A 19,242-nucleotide genomic window follows, 5' to 3' on the forward strand; every position below is an offset into this window, starting at 1 on the left:
GAAGAAAGTGACATCCATCATATTATTTGTTGATTTTTTTATTGAGAATGATGGCTGCCACGGGTTTCAGCGATGATTGATGGGTAGAGGGAGTGTTGCAGGGAAAAGCCTGCAGGCTTTCACATGAGATCAGGTGGGTATATAGTGTCAGAGCACTGCTCCACAGCACATTTGTCAAGTCAATCACAGGCCACTGAGGACGACTGCACCTGAAGCATGTGTGTGTGTTTGTGTGTGAGAGGAAGAGAAGTAAAGGATAAAGGAGGGTACACTGTACCAGTATACCAGTATAAGATGCTACAAATCTGTACTTCATGACTGTATCAATATGAACATATTAAGTGTGTATGGTGCGTTGCCTGCTAGGATGAAGTTGCTGTAGGGGCTTGGTTGATTTGTTTGGAGGTTTGAGCTTCACTAACAAAGACCACACCATTTGAACCGTATAAAAGTAGTTTTATTTGGATTGTCGAGAGGGTTCAGGATTGGATGAGGATAGTGTATGGTGGGCTGGATGGGGGTCGAGGAGAGGGATGAATGGGGTCGATTGTCGGGGGATGAATGGGAGCTGAAGGTTGGTGCAGGTCGTGTGCGTTGGGATGATGGGGTCGAGGAGAGGGATGAAGGGCGTAGATGGCATGGAGATGACCGGGGACCAAAAGGAATCAAAGAGGCTGGAGCGTCTAGGAACCCGGGTGTCGAGACTCAGGATAGGGGGTAGGGTTAGTTAGAAGAAGTTGGCTGCGTCGTGATGTCATCAACGTGCAGCGTACAGGTGGCGCTGGGTGGGGAACCCAGAAATGAGTGGCCGCCTGGAGTGGTGGTGGAGGTGGAGGCAGAGAGGAGCAGGAAGAACCTGGCTTTGTTGTCGGTGCGGCGAAACAGGATTTGTATCTGGAGTTCAGCCTGGCCTTCAGCCGGGGGTGTGCATCGGCCCGGCGGTGGACAATGAACCCGGAAGAGCGGGGGGATTTGAGCTGCCGGAGAGAGGATTCCTGGAAGTAGAGTCTGCATAGAGTTGGAAAGTTTGTCTTTATGATCGTTTCGTAGGAGTGGGACGACCGTCTCCTTGAGAGCTCACTGGAGGTGAGCTAACATCCGGTTGAAGATGTCAATCATTCAGAAAAGAGCCGCGTCTGAGTGGGCCATTGCGTGGATGCGTGTGGAGCGTCTGGATCCCAGCTGATCAGAAGCGTGGCGTCTGGAGGAGAAGGGTTCCATGTGGATGTGGTGGTGAAGGAGATATCTCTTTGGCACTGCTGGATCTAGTCGTGGGCTGTATGTTGCCGAGGAACGTGGATCATGGAGCACGGGCGGGAGGTAAGCGTTTGCGATGCAAGCGTATTGTAGGTGAGAACTGAGACGAATGGGAGAGAAAGGGGTTAAACACGTATGCACGGATGATTGAATTAGTGAGGCACAAGTGATTGAATTTAGTGAGAGAGAGGTGCGTGGTCTTGTTCCTGAACTTTTGTTATAATAATAACTCCATATATTGCTGGGGATGGTTAGATGGCTGCGAGCTAGTTAGCCTGACATGCTGTTGGCTGTTATTAGCTAGCATGTTGTTAGCTAATAGTGTTAGCATGGATGTATTCAATTGAATGAAAATTGCAAGCCAACAAAGTTTGTAGCTTGTTAGATAGAGGTGTATTTTAATTGACAAGGTGGAGTAGCTGTAGAAGATTGTTTGGTTATATGGTGGCGCAGGCAGCATGCTAGTTAGCTTAGCAGGGTAATTAGCTGAACACGTAGTTTGTTGTTTGGTTGAGTTGGTGGCTCAGGAAGCATGCTAATTAGCTTACCTGACCCAACTGGTTCTGCTTAATTGTAGACCATAATCTGACCTGAGAAATGAAGCTACATTTCAGTTATTTATTCTTCAAAGTTATATGCTTGCTTTGGCAAGGCTTTCTCATGCATAAAAATAATATGGCACACTGGTCCACCAGCTTATATAATTACATCATTCAGTAATCAAGCCATCATCTGTGTCACCTTGTATTTGCTTTACATATTGTGGCACCATCTTGTGGATAAATCACAAAAAAATCAATCCAACCAAAAAAAACAAACAGAAAATCTAATTCCAGTATAATTTCCCAAAAAATGTATCAAAGTTAAATAATACCAGTTTAACTTAGCTTGTAAGGAAACACCTCAAATCTAACTCTTCACTCAGTCCATGTGGAGATTTTGTATCCAAAATACTTTCAATTTAATTTCAAAAGCAATAGATCCAGGTTGCCATCTTGCTCTTTGCAGTTCACTTTCTCAATGCCTTGAAAGCATGGCCTAGAAGTTGTGTGGCTGTGTTCTGTGTTTTGTCTTCCCCACATACATCAAGCTATGTGGGCATTTCAGCATGTAAACAACCCCACTGGTAGCACAAGTAATAATAATAATCAGCACAAAACATAAAGCGTTATAACTTCCACTAGGAGATTAGCCATTGGTTTCATGGCAATACACACATTGCAGTCAACCACCCACCCTGTGACACTATAGTATCTCAAAATAATAAATGACCGTTATCTGCCTTACTGGTTAGTAGATAAAATTCACCCAGTATCTGCCAGATGAATGTGGCTGGTAAACTCAAGATATCTTTCCCAGCTCAGTTATAATCCAAAACGAGATGTTCCAGAAGTTTTTATGGTGGAATTTCACCTTTAGAGTGCTGTACAATGCAAATGCATTTACTTCCCACTCACCTGCCGGCTCAGCTATTGATAAATCCAGTAATTGTCTGTGTAAACTGAAGTTTCTGCTGGGCTCCCATATGGCAAGGAAACTAATATGTTATAATGAGACTGAGTGCCGGCGCAACAGAATCACATTTTCGTTTTGGTCCCTAGATGAATTTCATTTGGATCCCAGGCTAAAAGCTATTAAGAGTCCCTGTGTTGAGTGATACTTCAGCTTGATAGGGTGCTCAGAGATAAGAAAGCTTATTCCAGACTTTTATAACACTGTTCTTATGAACAGATGCATTGGACAGGCTTGATTTCAGATTGCACTTTAGACAATATTAACATGAATTCATAATTGTCACAAAATCTTTAATGTGATATGTATCTTGATGTACACACAAAATCACTGTGTGTCTTTTTCACTATTTTTTTTTTACCTTTTTACACAACAATACATCACGCTTGGTGTGGCACAACAGAGTGTGTGATTTGAAGGCAGATGAGCAGAAAGCTAATAATACGCTGATATATGCAGAGTGTGTTGACACAGACATAAAGATGAAATGTCAGAATCAGGAGAGAAAGAATCAGAGAGCACAGATGGAAATGGTGAAGACAGCGAGATTAAAGGGGATGATGGAAGTGTACAGGTGCTAAACAGAACACAAGCAGAAAAAAAGATATTACAGGCTGAGATAAATACTGACAAAACTGGCTGAATGATTGAAGACAAGTACAGAAGGTAAAAAGTAAAAGATTAAAGAGGAGGTAATGACTGTTATCAAGCCTATGACTTCTGCTACAACCTTTACTAATGTTTAGTGATGTAGGTAAGCTAATTAAAATGAAAGAATGATATTAATGAATCAAAATAAGCTATTTATTTTTTTTATTTATTTAAATTTTAAGAAAAGCTCCTTTGCTATTCACATTTGTCAGTTAGATAATTCACAGTTTGATATTTTTCTGTGCCCACACAGCCGAAATGTGAAGCCCAGGAAGTCAAATTCCCATTATCCTCCTCCAAAGGGGATATGATTATTAAAGGAGCATTAAACGATATGGGCTTTCCCCAAGAGTCGTCTTTTCCATCAAAATCAACCAACTTAGACCGTACTGAAGCCTATCAGCCTAATTATTCATGACATTATGAATTTACTTCATGAGGCTGGTTGAAAATGGTTAATTTGGTGACCTACCTTTCTAACAGAAATCTGGCAACTTCAGCATTGGCCCCAGGGTTGCCAGGACTGAGTGACAAACCCAGCACATGGGCCAATCAAAATTAGCTCAAAAACCAGCCCAATACCAGGACTCAAAATATGCCTCTGCCACTGCTTTTAAAGTCCAACAGCATTGCTATCATTGTCAAATGTATTGTAATCTGTACAGAGTAACACCATAAATGTTCAGTGTGACAGTGTGTGTGTTTAGTGTCAGTTCAGTGCATAGCACAATGTGTGTGTGTGTGTGTGTGTGTGTGTGTGTGTGCGTGTGTGTGAGTGTGTCTAAGTGTATGTGGGTGGCGTGTTGGCATGTGTGTATATGCTGATCTGTAGTCAGTTTGGTAGGATTTGGGTATAAATAAATTATTCCATTTAAAATATGGAATTTTATTTATAGATATTATTCATGTAATTTGTATGCAAAATAGGTCTACCCAACCAGCGGACAAAAAATTCAACCCCCGGCAACACTTCAAAAGTAGCCTCAGTAGCGGACTTGGCAACCCTGATCAGCCCTTTATCCATCTGCCAAGCTTTCAATCATGAAAAAGGCCACACCAAATTTCATAATACTTTTCCCCAATTTTTAACATGCATTTCTTTTCCACTTTTCAATCCAAACTCTTTTAGACTATCCAGTTATGTCAGCCGGAAAGTATAAAAATGATCTCGTATCGTCCGAAGTGTAACTTCCGTGCTCAGACTCAGGGAGGTGTGCTCTACTGCACAAGACATCTGTAGGCAGCAAACGGGCATAAAAAACTTGCTAAGAGGCAGAAGCTCTTGCCCCTCCTGCTTCTTTGCAAGTTTTTACACTTGTTCGCTGCCTACAGTTAAGCCTATCAAAATGATCTTGAATTCCTGACTTGATAACCAGATAACACTGCAGGGAACATGGAAAATTGTCTCATACCCGCAGAACTGAGTCTCCTAGGCTTCTGTAAGCTGATCTGAACATGGCAGATAACATGGCAAAAGTATGTGGATTCCCCTGTCTGCATATTTTTCTGCAGTTTTGGCCCTGGGCTGTTTTTTTCATGGATTGGGCCCTAGTTTCCAGTAAGGGAAATTATCAATGCTTCAGCATACAGTTACATTTTAGACAAGTGTGCTTCCAACTTTGTGTTTTGTTAGGGCCCTGTCCTGTTTCAACATAACAATAACCCCCTGCAGGAAGAAATGGTGTTCCCATTTTCCATGTTTGGTGTGAATGAACTTGACAGAGCCTCAACCCCCATTCATCACCTTTAGGATCAGTTGGAACGCAGACTTAGCCTTATAATCACACTCAATTGTCGTTTTATTTCAATTAGTTCATTTGGCCTGTTTTGTTTTGGCTGATTTCTGTTTTGCTCTAACCAATCAGTAGCGAGTGCCGTATCCATCTTGTCATTTTCAGTTGATACAAAAGCTGCGGTAATGGATGCTAGGGGCATTTTCTTTTTTTGGTAGAGATAGAAGAAATATGTTGAATTAAGAATTATTATTTCTCTATGCTGATTTACAACAACCTGTAAAGCTGTGTCAATGTCATCCGTGCTTGTTGCCTTTTTTGTCACTATTTTTCATGGATGTAACTAGGTAGCTAACAAGCTGTGAAGGAAGATGATCACACCATTCTTAACCCAGCCGTCAGGAGACCCATGGCAAACATAAATTCAGTAAATAGTTCCATCTATTAAAACTGCATAGGCGGAATTGGGAGCTTTTGACTGGGGTCTTCCAGGACCCCAATACATTGGTATTTTTAAAAAGCACTAATTAAAACAGAAACAGAAAACAAGCCATTAGGAACAAATTGATTGACAAAGTCATTAAATACTGGAATGATAGAATAAAGCACCTGTGAGATATGATTAAGAGGTATACCTCTGGGGTCTGCGGGTACCCAAGTAAGTAGGATTAAGGTTAAATTGTAGTTTATTCTTGGGTTGCTAGAGAGATTTCCATTAAGTACAAGTGAGTTCTCACCAATTGGAAAGGTAACAGAATGTTACCTTGCAATTGTGCTTGGTTGGTAGTCAGAGATAAAAGTGGCCGGCTAGCCTCTAATTTTGCACTACTAGATATGTGGTGTTAGAGATGAAGAAAAGAATATCTTACCAAATCAGAAATCACAATTTCTGCTGATAGAGGGAAAGAGACATAAGTTGCAATACTATATTGGATGGTTTATAAAATGATTTAGGCTACTTCATTTACTACCCAATCAGAGATTTTTTTGGCTCAAGAGCATCACTGCTTCCAGAACTCTATGAATGTGTGAAAACACAAGGCAGAGAGAAAGAGAAGAGTGAAAACACATTGTACATATGATATGTACTGACACAGGTCTTCATAACGCAGGTTATATAAAGAGATTCACTCCTGTGTCTGTTAGATCCAACTAATGGCATCCATGTATGTACACAGGAGGCTTTAATCCCTGAACTAAGCAGACTGAAAATCTAATCCTTGAGAGTCATTGTAGATGGGTGGCTGTGCTTGTCGGCTTTTCTCTGTCAATTTATCAGCCTGCAAGAACATGAAGGAGGGTGTCAATGCATCACAGTGTCATCATCAACCAAACCCCAACATCACAAGGTCAAATGTGTGATTTTGTCCTTCTGTCATGTCCTAACAGACTGAGGAGGTACAACAGGTGGGGATATGTGATTGTGTGTGGTGGGTGAGGCATGAGAAGTAATAAATTACCATTATTGTCTGGTTTCATATGTTACCATGGAAGTGAAGGATGGAAAGTACAAGAAGGGTTTGTAAAGCAGATACAATGTGAACACCTGCTCACACAGAACAATCTCCGGCATAAGACTTATCTGTGGAGGATTTATGTTGTGAACATCTGCACAAGGACATGTCCTTTGGAAATCTTCACTAATGAGTCATTTTTTATCTTTGAGTCTAGGCGTTTAATTCTAGCTGAGCAATATCCAAAGAATTTTAACCACATCACATCAACAGATAATACAGTTCTTTAATGATGCCTAGCTCTAAAGTACAAGCATGGTATCACAAAACAGCTCTACTTAACCATTTCAGTACTTCCTTGTTCATGGACACATCAGCAGACAACATAACATCCTCCAAACTAATCGCCATACACCTTTTGTGTCATTGTCTTCCAAAAAAAAAAAAAACAGTTAGAGGGTTTTTGCATTCTGTATTGGCAGGACAGTACCTAACAAATGTGACATATGACATGAGTCAAATGACTGTTTTCCGATCTGCCACCGCTATGGCTAAGGTCTGATTATAAGATAAGCTACTTGGTTAGGGTAAGGTAAGGATCAGGAGCATGGTCATGGTTGAAACCAACATTAACTCTTGGTAGGGAACAGGAAACATTGCTCCCCATGTCAAAGACAAACTCTTATCTGGCCAATCCATCCACCCTGACCTCCTCTCTGAGTGCTCAGTAATACCTGCATTTAAAACAGCAGCATTATGCGGTAAAATCAATTAGTTAATTGATAGTTAATGGAATCGCTGCAATCACTAGACCTGCTTCTGGGAGGGCGAAGTAAATCACATTGTATTCGACTGCAGTGAACTTTGACACTGCAATTTGCGCAGTTGGCCAAGGGCAAACCGTTTTGACAGTGACCTTTGAAGGAATGAAGAGCTTAAGAGCCCAAAACAGAGGGAAATGTCAAAGCTTATTAGCTGTGGTGTACAATCCACTTTTAAAAAACCATGCACTGCCAACAGAAAAGGGGAATAGTTTGCAGATGAGAGAGGAGTTGATAGAACAAGCTGGTATCAGGAATAAACTGTGTGACCGACAGTGCTAGTGAAGCTTTGTCACCAACCTTCTAGCACTGTGATGCTGAAACAATGTCATGCCACTTCCATGTTTGGTTCTGACATATAACAGTCATGATTCACATGGCCACTAGAGGTACTTGTCTGGAAAACACTGACATATTCATTTTAGGCATTTGAACAAATGATCAATGTTGTTGTTTTCTGGCAAGGACAGTCTTACCAAAAATGTTGCACTGTGGAGGGTTTGTTGTACTGATGCTTTTATTTAACCAGTTGAGGGTTTTGAACCAGCAACCTTTCAGTCAAGAATTTCTCAAAGCATTGGACATTCATTGCCCCCCAAAGAAACCACCACTAGACTACTAGGTGTTTTTTTGTTTTTTTATTATGAGGCAGCAGGAGCCAAGAGGGCAGACAAGATTTCTGGTTTTGACAACTGGTTAATGTTGGCAACTTCACTATACTGACTAATAAAGATGATAATCTTTGAAGAGTCTTGCATGCAGCTTTAGGCTGAAATAGTGGTCTGACTCTAAACTACAAATGACCTGACTAGAAGAGAGGATAAGTGGAAAGATAAGTGACAGTGTTAATAAAATTAAATGTAGGCTGCTGCATAGATGTCAACAAATTATTGTCTCAAACATATGCTAATTCCATTCAAGTAATCTTGTTATGTATTTCCACCCTTTGCCAAATTCGGATATCTTTATCTGATTAACCACTGGATATGGCTTGACAGTGCAAAATAAGATGGCAAAACACTTTTAGGGATTTACAGGTTCAGTAAATCTTACTTTTAACCCTTTGTGTCACAGTTTAAATCTTTACATTGCTGTCTAAGCAGGAAAGGGGGTGTCAGATTGTTTGTCATTTCATGAACTTATTTTGTTCTGCCCTGCACACATTTAAGATAAACCAAGGATAACATTGAATAAGACGTGGGGAAACTAGACATTCCCGTCTCAATCTTTTAGACACACACTTGCTTACTATACAAAATGGAAATTATATGGAAATAGAGATGACAAGCAGTGAAGGCTACTGCATTTGTTTCACCTGCATTGGCGACACAACTGAAATACAAGATAAGAGTTAAGAAGACATTACTCCAAAAGAAACGCTGGCCTTTAAATCTACATTGCCATACCTCCTATTAGGCGGTAATGACTAATAACAGTGTTTACTAAGAGGAACATGGACATGTAATAGGTTTTAATGCTTTTTTATTGCTGTCTTGCTGATGTAAATTGTTCAGTGGTGTGAATGACTAAATAATCCTAAGGATGTCACTCCCCATGTTGAGCCCCACAACTCTGTAATCAAGCTAACCATGGGAAGTGCTAAGTTGTTTAATATTTTGTCAGAGGTCATTGTACTTTTATTAAAATACAAGTTTTATTGAAATAAAAGAAGATAGCTATCCATTTAGTGTGTATGAGCTGCCTTTAATCATCAGGCTGGGAGGCAGCAAACTCCCTGCACACTAGAAAAGAAGTGACTTTCCTCATTCTTTGCAAGAAGCGGTGATGACCCAAGGGTGATGATAGTGGCTGATCTATTGGTGCACTCCTTAATGCCAGTAAGGGTTTACATGGCATTTTGTCTTTTGAGATTGTCAGTGTCAGATTGGGCGTTAATGTAGTTAGAAGTTCTTGTTGTGACATGGCTGAGAGATATGGCAGACTACACATCGGACCCTAACCCTAACCTAGCCTTCCATCACAACATGTGTGATGTGATCGATAAGACACCAGAGACTGACTGCACTCTTTCACCTGACGTGACTAAAGTGAACCTGGAACCATTCATCGTGATGTTGCACCCAATGGTATGATTCATTTGGTAAAATACTCCTGACCCGAGGGTGATAGTGATGGTTACAGATTCTCCTCTTTCACTTCGCCATGTTTTACATTTGCCTGCAGAAAAGCGTTTTGTGCCCCTCGTGGTCGACATCAGGGAACACGTCGTAGAAGTTGTCTAGGGAAGACAAGGTAAAAACATTCTGAGATGCTAGTCTTTCTGTCAGTATGTCGCAAGAGAGCAAGACAACTCAGCAACTACTGGCCAGATTGCTATGGAAAGTGTTATTAGTTCCACTAATCCTCAAAGCAACCAAATTGACATTTTTATAATGTATCAAATGTGTAATGTGAAAGCTGTCGCTCGTAGCGATGAACCTACAGAGAATTATCATCAACTCTCCAGGTTCTCTTATTTGTATTGTTTTGTTGTTTTGCTGTCCGCTTTCTCCTGAAATTTGTTCTTTTTTTCTCAATATTTCTTTATTCCAGTAAGTATTAATACAATCAAATAAGAAATCCATGGCAACAGTTTCCCAGTGCAAAAATGCAACAATCTTCAACAAAACAATAACTCAATTCAAAGGAGTAAAAATCTAATTGTATGTGGGACCAAATACACACACAACCACACACAAATAAATTCTGTCTACATTATAGTGGCATGGAGATATTATACACATCATATTTCTTAAAAAAGAGGGGTAGGACAGTGAGGAGAGAAAAAAAGGAATATCTGAGATGATCACTTGATTTGTCAGTACTCCATGACATGTTAATTTAGCACAAGTAAATAAGAATGCCAGTAGCTAAGTACAAATAAATAAAAATGGAAAATGGCCATACAATAATTCCTTCTTTTTAACTTCTTTTGTCTTTGTACCCAATTATCAATAATTCTGTGACTTATTTTCCATTCTCAGACCATTTACAATAAACAAAATAGTATCACAAACCATGTCCATGGTCACAGAGCCATACATTTATATATTTGCAAACCACAACAAACTCATTAATTTGGCGTGGCCAGTCCTCTGTACAATACATTAAATGAATCCTGTCCTTGACAGTACAGGTTGCCACATTTCAGTAATTCAATCGTATTTACAATGAGTTAATCTTTCTAAAGGAAAAAAGATTAAAAACTGTTTCCCACCAATACAATAGTTTTGTTGCTGATTGATCCATCCAGACCTGGAAGATGTAAAATACACTGACACGCAAGTTCACTTTAAGTTTCAATATTTGAGAAATATGAGTTTCAACCTTGAACCAGAACTTTTGAATAGTTGGGCGGGACCACATTAAGTCCTGTCCTGTTTACATTTAAGACAAAGTGGAGAACAACTTGAATTATATCTGCTGCTGCTGCCCAGTGTTGTCTGCAATCTGTGTAAGATGATAAGTTGCATTTCATGTAAATGGAAACCTGATGTGATTTTCTTCACTGTAATATATGCCAAATTCCATTTCTCTTCATCGATTTGAATTCCAAAATCCAGCTGCCATAATAATCTACTACTGTGTGTATTACAAGCCACAAGGCTATCATATATATTCCTTTTTTTCTTTTTTTTTTGCTTAGGGCAAACTTATATAAACAAGTGGCAACCTCCAGGGATCAAAAGTGAAGCCAATGCAGAAGTGCCAAAAACTGCAGTTCCTCAAACGGCCACTTGAGGCTGACTCCCCATAGACCCCCATGTTAAAATGCCCAACTTTAAAGCAGAAATAAACATGTTTACAGCCTGGTACAAAAAAACTGTTTTCGTCCCTATAGCTAATTTCCCCTTTCATGACAACTGTGGAGGCTACATCCATATTTTTTACAGTCTATGGATATAAAGCATATCCTACAAGTCATTAGAGCCACAGCCACTTCTATACATTGGGACAGAATTTAAGAAACTATGCAACTGTAGATAGTGTAAAAACTGGGCATGGGCCATACCGTATTCCTAATTATTCCTATTTGTTCTAAAGGTACTTTAGAAATTAGACACATATGAAGAGATGAGGGTGCTGTAAAATGCTCTGAAAGTAATCACAAAACAGATAAGTTACAGACTTCAGGGTTCAGAGCCAGGGAGGACAGAGAAAAGAGACTGAGAGAAAAACACAACCTCCGATTGTAAAAGAGTCATAAAATATCATAATTAGTACAGTATAGTTGTACATATAATTACATATAATATCATTTTATACATATGGGTGCTAATAATCACACACACACATACAATGCATAATCAGCTATTACGCAGTGTTTTCCTATTACAGCTGACTGCATTGTAATTCCTTTTTATTGTACTTTCAAAGTGCGCTTTTATTGTGGTAGTTTCCCAAAGTGTTGCAAACACTGGCTCGTTAAGTTAAGATTGTTAAATTCTCAATCTCACTTGAATGCAATTTCCTCCAAGTTTCAGAGGCTTTGGACCTCCTCTGAAATCTTTGGAGCCCTCCACACAGACCGGCACTCCAGGTTAAATACCAGCAGCCAAATAAATCTGTCCCATCCATCAAATATTGACTTCATGGCTCACATTAAACGGTGGGTCCTGAATTTTAAGAAGGCTGCCGTATTGATCAGCAACCTAGACTCTTTCAGGCCATGCGGAAAAGTCTATTTTGCTGTATTATTATTGTTTGTGAGAAACTGGCAGCAGCCTTCTGTTGACATTTGTACTATTGTACGTCTTGGTACAAACCATCAATAAATGCACATTGTTCCAAGGAGTTTCCTATTTTACCCCCAGAGCATTTAGAATCAATCTTCTGATTTGCATAAAATTGAGGAAGGAAAAGATTTTGGTCCCCTTTGACTTGCATTTGAATTGCAAAAAAAGCTGTGATGAGGCTATCTAAAGACATTGAAATAAATGATGGATTGGCAGCAGGTGGGGTACATTCTTTTCAGTGATAGGCATGTACTTGCAAAGTGATAAAGTGTGCAAATGTGTGCTTCTCAGAGGATAGGGCTAGTGTTATTTTATATTTTACTTATTGTCAAAAAATCTAATGACTCAATCAAAGCAGTCCAGATGTTTTCAAACAGTAAGGCGCAAAGAAGTTGAGGTGTGAGGTGCAATTTGCTTGCAAAACTCGTACTCCTTCTTGGAGTCATAACTCAGTCAAATCTGAACACACAGACATGAAACAGATTTTAGATCTAGTGTAACTTACACTTCTTGAGGATATCATCTCTGATGTGCGTGTAAATGCCTATAAATCCACTTTGAATTCATAGAAAAAAGACACTTCAGAACTTGGCTGAGAATCATCATATATATGTTTTTTTCAGTCTCAAAGTAATCCAGTGATCGTTATCTGTATATCCATGGGTACATTGTGCACAGGAACTGGTAATAGCTAGTTTTAATGGTGCCAATTTGCCAAAATGTCAATATATGCTAAATATCAGGACTCAAGAGAAATGTGCCAGACTTAAGAGAGAGAACTCCTGCATTAGTCAATCCTCACTACTTTCTGACTTCTCTACCCTGTCTGTTTCCCCACCAGGTCTATTCATTGCTGCTGAAGATATAAATATTTGACTGTCAGACTGACAGTGAACAGCTGCCTTCCAACTAAAACCAAAGTTGAAACCCCACTCCACTCAACATTCTTGTTGGGGTCTCCTAGTGGCCTTGGGGTTCTTGCTCCTTTCTGATAGCACTCTACTATCAGTATCGAATATAAAATATTAGTGAATATTTCAGGCAACAGAACAGTGTATGTGGGATGGGATAAAAATAAATGTGGTAATGAACATGTCAGCCAGTGCAACGGTGTGGCTCATGCGTGTGTTTTAAATTGTTTTTGGAACACATTTGAGGTCTATGGCACAGAGGAAACAGATACTACAGGGAAAGTAGAAGTTCATAGCTCAACAGTTCATTGTTGAGTTTTTTTATTTTCATTGGATTGGTTGACAGTAAGAAAGCATAGCACATGTCACCAAACCATCATCTTTCCTGGCTTTGCCAAATATGTTTTGCAGGAAGATTAACTGCTGCCTTGAATGTGTGTACTAAATACTACATTGTTCTATGTAAAGCACTTTGTCTTGTTGTTAAAATGCACTAAACAAATAAACTTGCCTTGCCTTACATTTTTTTTTCCCAGGGACTGTTACATCCTGATACATCAGCGAAATTATGGTGACGAGGAGGTCAACATATACAAAACACAGCACTTTCACCAAGGTGACTGAGGTTTGTGTCCTGTGTACCACATGCTAATAGGTTTAGGCTACTAAAACTCTTGGTTAAGACACAATGAAATTGCACATTAATCTGTGTGTAAACCCATGAAATATCAGTTAATGACCGGAAGGTTGTATGATTGAACAGAGAGGCAGGATTACTTAAAAGAGGGTTTTGTTGGTTAGAGCCATTAATACCTACGGATAAAAATGGTGGATCGGGTTAAGAATTGAATAACTTAACAGGTCTTTTCTTCAACTCAGCATTGACTTTTTAGCTACACCAACAGTGGGTTTGTCAGCTGACCACCTTGTCCTAGATTGAATATCTCAACAACTATTGAAAGAATTACCATGAAACTTTGTACAGACATTCACAGTCCCCAGAAAATGAACTTTGGGGATCCCCTGACTTTTCCTGTTGCACCACCATGTTCACAGTTTTGGTTCAGAGTGAAATGTGTCTCCAACTATTGGATGGATTGAATTTGGTACATAAATCATGGTGCCCAGAGGAAAAATCCTAAAGACTGTGGTGATCCCTGGACCTTTCATCTAGGGTGTCCAGCAGCTCAAAGTTTTCACTACCTTATCAAGTGAAATATCACAAAATCTACTATATTAATTGCCACCATATTTTGTACTGACATTCATGGTTGCCAGACCATGTATTGGGGGATTGAATTTGGTAGACATTCCCGTCCCCCTCAGGATGATTGTAATAACTATGGTTATCCCCTCACTTTTCAGGTCAAAAATTTGATTTGTTCAATACTGTGGTTCATAACTAAATACCTGCAAAACTAATAGCATTTCTATCAGTCTCAGCTGTGTTAGTGTTTAGTGCTAATTATCAAATGTTAGCATGCCAACACACTAAACTAAGATGGTGAACATGGTAAACATTATGCTGTACCTGATAAACATCAGTCTGTTAACACTGTCGTGAGCATGTTAGCATGCTGAAGTTAGCATTCAGCTCAAAGTACCACTATGCTCAAGTAGAGCTTCAGAGATGCTAGCATGGCTGAAGACTCTTTGTCTTGTTTAATATTTAATACATTTTAATATAATAAGGTTGTTACAGCACTGTACATTGTGTAAACAATATTGTATCTGTGTAGCCAAAGCTTGATAAAGTTAATGTCTCCATGCCAGACAACACATAAAATATTTGGGTGACATATTCCTGCATTTTCAGCCATTATATTTCAAATTACTAGCCAGATGGTGCCTAAACATAAAAAAGACCAATCCCATCAGAGGCAAAACAGTCAGTTCCCAGACACATTTCCTGAATTCTGTTGAAACACACTCTGCTGTTGCCCAAGAGCTGTGGACCTCCAATATTGCTACCAAAAAGTGTGTACAACAAGAGGAAGCCTCCCATAAGCCTAACGCATTTAAATACTGAAGTTCAGTGACACCGCTCTCTCAGGGTTAACACAACCTACAGCCTCTGCTGAGCCTCTTATCACATTCAGTGTCAAGCTCCTCCTGAGCAGCTTCACAGTCATAACTCACATCCCATGGCAATCTGTGTAAAATGTGCTTTACAGTGTGTGTGTCTGTTCCAGAGACAGATTCAATTGTGCCCCTGATGTGCCCCCTGTCAACGCAGCCCTTGTTGTCCACCTGGTCCCATGGTCAGCGAGCAAGAAGCCGCTACCACCGCTACTGCGTGGCAGGGAGACACTGCAATATTATGACACAGAAGGATATTGGAACCCCTTTCATTGGTTACTCAGCACCTTACATGACTGGAAGAGGACAATTTGCAGCTTAGCCGTCATTGGCCTCTCGCCTAGAGAGGGGATGAGGCGAGGCGTAACAGTGCGATGGAAAGAAGGAGGGAAAGTGGAGGAGCAGAGCACCGATAGCTCGTGCCACCTCGACTTCTCAAGCTGCTCTGATGGAGGCACCCCAGCACTGCCACCCATTCATGTTACAGTTGGCATGATGCTGTTAAAAAATACACATCACCTGAATGAATCACACAGCGTGTCACGACTGGCCAGTATTGCACAACACACACACACAGATGCTGCCCCCGTCTCTCGTAAAGGAGGCAGAGGGCAGGGGCACTCATGCCTGTTTAGGCAGTCATGTCCAGAGACATCACGGCACTGTGCTGCTGCGTGCATGTTACAGTCAAGGGAATGCTGTAAGAAAATACACCTTGCCCGATGTAACGGCACTGAATAACACACTTGCATCCCGTTGTGACCGCCATTACTGGTCTATTCAGGTACAGCGAGTACAATGTATCTCTCTGGTGAAGAGTGAGGCGTCAGGGTGCGTTATCTGTCTGTTTGGGAGAAGTACATCGGACGGGCGCTTATCCCAGAGTGAAGGGCATGCATGTGAGGCGTTTCCTTCCTCACTGATCTCCACAAGAGAGACAAGGAGGACTGAACACAATAACACAAAGTCTGCTGCTGCGTTCTCAGAGCAGCTGGCAGTGGTGGATTCACAGACCACCCCGCTGGCTCAGCTCTATGCACACCAGCCCCTTCTCTGCAGTGATGTCCAGAAGTGTCACAGCCCTGTGCCGGTGCGTGAATGTTATTTTTGGCGTGATGCTGTCAGAAAGCATACCTCACCACAATGGGGGGGCAACACGCTTGCCCCCCCATTGTTGTGGCTGCTGTTACCGTTTGGCCATGGAACAGCACACACAATTCATGAGTTTCAAGGAAGTGAGTCTATCTAGGAAATAGACCCCCTCTCAGCAGAGATCCAGCACCATCAGCAGATGCGTGTACAAAGTACTTCAGCCATTGTGTGACTGAGGCGTAAAGGTTTTCTTTTACCTTGATGACCTTGTTGTCATGGCCAGGTCGAAAGAACGGGCTATGTTCCACACAGCCCAGTTGATTTTGCAACTGGGCTGGGGAGGGACTTGCTTGGGGAGAGTGATAGGTGGAGTGTGGCCTCAGATGGAGAGCTGACACATCAACCTCCTTGAACTCAAGGCCATGTTTTTGGTCCTCTAACACTTCAAGCCCCTAGTACAGGGGAGACATGTATTAGTGAGGACCAATAACTGCATTAGGATGGCCTACATCAAGAGGCAGGGTGGGCTTCAGTCAACTGCCCTGTTTAGAATGGTGGAGGACCTGTGGAGATGGGCATCAGAGCATCTGTTATCTCTGAGGGCGCTCCACTTTCCGGGACTGGAGAACAGGGGAGCTGACCTCATATAGAGGGATGGCCTCCTGCCAGACGAATAGAGGCTTCACCATGAAGTGGTGAAAAAATATTGGACCCGGTTCAGGAAGGTGGAAGTGGATCTGTTCGCCAACTGGTGCAACACCCACAGTCCCCTGTTGTTCTCCCTGATGCCGCAAGACGAACAACCCCTGCGGGTGAACGCATTCCATGGCCAGAAAAGCTGCTTTCTCCTTTTCTTCCTCTGTTGGACAGAGTGAGAGTGGGGCAGTTGGCAGTCATCCTAATAGCTCCAGGTTGCCACTCAGCAACATGGTACGCACAGATGACTCAAATGAAAAGTGGGTGTGTGTCCGCTGTGTTTCTCCTGACCCCCTACCTATATACCTATACCTGCTTTCTACCCGTGCTCTTTAATGACCTGGGGAATGAGATGTGCAGAGGGTCTGTTGCATGACTGTAGACCCCTGCAAGGTTAGGCCATGGCCTCAACCAGTTCAGTGGTGTACTATCTGGGTTGCCTTTGATTCTTTGCACACACACACACACGCATCCTAACTCACGTGTTTTCTTCAGTAGCAAGTATAAAGTGAGCTCCTGTGATGCTGGCTACTAGAGGTGATAAATTGTGAGACACACACGCATACACACACACATGCTAGCCCCGGTATATCTTCAGTGGTGGTAGTTGTGGAATTCAAGGGTGGTGGTAGCTCGGTTGATGGATAGTAGCTTTGGCTATGATGGTATGCGTGTGTGTGTCAGCTATATCTCCAGCTGTAACTTGTAGGGTCTCTGAGATTGTTCCGTAGCTAGAGTGATGAACTGTGACAAGCATGTGTGTGTATATGTGTGTATGTGTGTGTGTGTCAGCCCTATAACTTGTGGAGTCTTGGGGATACTTCCATAGCAAGTTGATGTATAGTCTGGGGAGTGGCCAATAGGAAAAGTGCTGAGGTTCACAGTGTGTGTGTGTGTGTGTGTGTGTGTGTGTGTGTGTGTGTGTGTGTGTGTGTGTTTGAGAGAGCAATATCCCACGGTAAGGAGCAGGCATCATGAGTGATGGACAGAAACCCTCAGTTACATCAATCTGCTTTACTTACTCACACACACACATGCTATATCTTGCATCTCTTATTTCCTCTCACTGTTGCTGCAGTCTTCTCTTTGTTTCAGCCCTCATACACACAAAGACACACACGCACACACATATATACACACATACTGTGGGATAAGCAGCTGCACAGCTACACCACTGTGGCATCTATTCTCTTGGCTATTGAGGTGAATGTGGTACAATGATGGAGCAACACTCCCTTGGTCTCTCTTTCTCTCTATCTCGGGCTCAGTGACTAAACAGGCCATGAGTACAGGAGCACAGGGAACACAAAGTCCCTTAAGTTCAATGTGGGTAAAATTAAAAGCAAGCTTTAAGGGGATACAGCTAGTTTTTTTTTCAAATATCTGTATAGCACTGGCCATTTAATTGTGGTATGTCGTGTAATTACGGTAAACAAATAAGGCAGTGATAGTGTATGTGCTTATTAGCTTTCTTTCTAGTGAGGTAAGTATATTATTATATCTGTATGTTATGCACAGAGCTAGAGTCAGGATGAGTTTAGCTAGCTTAGAATTAAGACTGGTGGCAGGAGGAAATAGCCTGGCTCTGTTTACAGTAAAGAAGCACACTTACACCTCTAAAGTTGTCTTATTTGGCCTACATGATGTTTGTTGTTTATCCCATTCATGACTGAAATGCAAAAATGACAATTACTCATTTTAAGAGAAGTAATGCGTTGAAGCTTTTTGTTGTCTCTTTCCTGACATAAAAGAGTTTATCCATGGCTTTGTGAGTATAGGTTTTTATTTTGTCTTATCGCACACACACTTGATTGAAATCAGTTGGAATGAAAATGCAATAAGTTTATAAAATGTTCCTGTCTTCTCCCCTTCTCCATTTGTTTTCCAGGGCAAGAAGTTATCCTTCTTCTGGCCCTGGAAAAAAAACTAGCACTTGATTAAACAGCTAATAGCATTCAGACCAGGTTAGCTAACACAGTTTTGTGAAGTAAGAATATCACTATTACAAATGGTGTCCTAAACTTGAGTATTTAACCCAAACATGTAAACATTCAAAGTCTTCAATGGATCTTTATCACAGAAGACATTCTGACATGTCACAGTAAGTTCAGGTGCAATTAACAAAAATTAATGATGGCTGAATTCCATGTAGCTGCATATTAATAACTCCTGTGCTTTTCCCAGCCTCTGGCAAGTCTAAATTTCTGCTTTGAAAAATGCCTATCAAGCTTTTAAACAACAAGATATTGTTGTACAGTGCAAGAAAGATTTTGCATTTTTTTAGAACTTGCCAAACACAA

The sequence above is a fragment of the Thunnus thynnus genome, chromosome 9, assembly GCF_963924715.1.
Source record: "Thunnus thynnus chromosome 9, fThuThy2.1, whole genome shotgun sequence".
Lineage (NCBI taxonomy): Eukaryota > Metazoa > Chordata > Actinopteri > Scombriformes > Scombridae > Thunnus > Thunnus thynnus.